This window comes from Schistocerca americana, unplaced genomic scaffold (assembly GCF_021461395.2).
Source record: "Schistocerca americana isolate TAMUIC-IGC-003095 unplaced genomic scaffold, iqSchAmer2.1 HiC_scaffold_936, whole genome shotgun sequence".
NCBI lineage: Eukaryota > Metazoa > Arthropoda > Insecta > Orthoptera > Acrididae > Schistocerca > Schistocerca americana.
The window spans coordinates 22,501-25,000 of NW_025726715.1; the positions used below are offsets into that span (position 1 = coordinate 22,501).

General features: G+C 63.3%; 1 pseudogene; it reads left to right on the forward strand.

Moving 5' to 3' along the window:
• The window catches only part of LOC124592512, a 7,915-nt pseudogene that overhangs the window by 2,544 nt on the left and 2,871 nt on the right, over positions 1 to 2,500 (forward strand).

Sequence of the window (2,500 nt, forward strand, 5' to 3'; positions counted from 1 at the left end):
TGCGCGGCGTTCGCGCCCCGGTGCTTCAACCTGCGTGCAGGATCCGAGCTCGGTCCCGTGCCTTGGCCTCCCACGGATCTTCCTTGCTGCGAGGCCGCGTCCGCCTTAGCGTGCTCCTCCGGGGGCGCGCGGGTGCGCGGATTCTCTTCGGCCGCCATTCAACGATCAACTCAGAACTGGCACGGACTGGGGGAATCCGACTGTCTAATTAAAACAAAGCATTGCGATGGCCCTAGCGGGTGTTGACGCAATGTGATTTCTGCCCAGTGCTCTGAATGTCAACGTGAAGAAATTCAAGCAAGCGCGGGTAAACGGCGGGAGTAACTATGACTTGGCTTCTCGAAGTGCGGTCTTGATGTAGTCGTGCTGCTGCTGCGAGGTGCCTTCCTTGGGTTATAGTTACAGGGAGAGTGATGCGCAATACATGGGCCTAGCCCTCTTAGCCTCTCCTCTCCTGCGGTCTTCTCCCCTTCTCGTGGGCCCGCTGATTTCGCAGAGTGGAAGACCGCACCAGGGGCTTGGGGGGGTTACCAGCCCCCCCTCGCACTATCCCTTTTTTTAGTTGGGGGCAGTAAGCAGAGAATAAGTGGTGGCCCTTCCGCTGAAGGTGCCACCCCAACTCCCCCAGCACCTAGCCGGCCAACCGGCCGTGCCGAAAATCTTGTAACTTTTGCAGCTATGTATACCTGTAGTGAGTGCCACCGCAGCTTTACAACCAAGAACGGTCTCGGGGTCCATCGCCGCCGCCAACATCTTGCGGCCGCCAACGCGGAGATCGTCACGGAGAGGCATCGCGCGAGGTGGACGGAGGAAGAAGTCCTGTCGCTCGCCAAGGCAGAGGCCGAACTGTTCCTCGAGAGGGACGCCCGGTTCTTCTTTGTAAATCAAGAGCTCATCAGGATGTTCCCCGACCGAACGCTTGAGGCAATCAAGTGCCGACGGCGGCAAGCTGCCCACAAGCAGCTTGTCCGCCAATTCATGGAGGCGCTTGAGATCGGTCGGGGGGAAGAGCCGGCGTCCCGCCGGGGAGCGGCGAGCCCGCTGCCTGACGCGGGCGAGGCCGCTGCGCCGCCCGTCGACGCAGCCGAGGACTTCGCGGCCGATACCACCGGGCCGCCGCCGGAGGGGCCGACTGACGCCGCCATCTGGGAGCATCTGGCGGGGCTACCCGCTTCCGCCCAGCGTTTCTCTGCCCTGGATCGTGTCATCGGTCTGGGGCGGGGCACGCCGCCCGATGTCATCCTGGGCATGCTCCCGGATGCCCTTGCGTCGGTCGGGTCCAGAGGGGAGAGATCGATCACCAGGACACAGCGGCCGCGCCAACCATCGAAGCGGCCGCCTGCCGCGCCGCCGACGCAGAAGCGCAAGCGGCGCCGCTGGGAGTACGCGAGAACGCAGGATGCCTTCCGACGGTCGCGTGCGCGTTGCGTGCGCGGCCTCTTGGATGGCACCCTGCTCCAGCCGCCACCTGCCATCCCTGGTCTGCTGGACTTCTGGGCGGACCTCTTCACCAAGAAGCCCATCTCCACCGCGGGCTTCATTCGTGACCGCCTCCTCCCGCACTCAGAGCCTGTCGCTCTCGAGTGCATATGGGGGCCGGTCACACATGAGGAGGTCGCCGCCGCGTTGCCGCCCAGGGGATCAGCAGCCGGGCCGGACGGCCTTACCCCAGCGGAGTTGCGGCGTCTGCCGCACGAAGTCCTGGTGAAAGTGATGAATCTCTTCCTTCTGGCCCGCGCCCTTCCGGAACGCCTGCTTCGCGCGCGGACGTCCCTTCTCCCGAAAACGGCTGCACCAACATCCCCCGCTGACTTTCGCCCCATTACGGTCTGCTCGGTGTTGGCGCGGACCTTTCACAAGGTTCTCGCGTCACGCCTGATGCGCGCTTGTGCTGTGGACGAACGTCAGCGGGCATTCATCCCTCGGGATGGGATGTTGGAAAATACCTTCATCTTGGACACTGCTCTCACCGACGCAGTTCGCTCCTGCCGCTCTGTCTTTGTGGCATCGATCGACGTATCTAAGGCATTCGATTCGGTAGATCATGCTGCCCTTCGCCCCGTGCTGAAGGCGCATGGCCTGCCGGATTGCTTTGTCGAGTATGTCGAGCGGTGCTACGAGGGCAGCACGACAGTGATAGCGGACGGCGCCGGCGTGGGCGTGTCTGTGCAGCCAGCACGGGGCGTTCGCCAGGGCGATCCCCTCTCCCCCCTCCTGTTCAACTTTGCGGTGGACTACGTTTTAGGCCAACTGCCCTCCCACATCGGAGCTCGGATCCTCGGTCGCAGAGTCAACGCTGCGGCCTTTGCAGATGACGTCTTGCTGTTTGCAGCGACCCCGAGGGGCTTGCAGTCCCTCATCGACGCAGCTACCGCAGCCCTCGCCCACCTGGGGCTGCAGATCAACGCCCGGAAGTGTTTCACCCTCGCCTTAGTCGCGTCAGGGCGCGAGAAGAAGGTGAAGGTGGACAGCAATGTCACCTTCACAGCAGGCAATACCA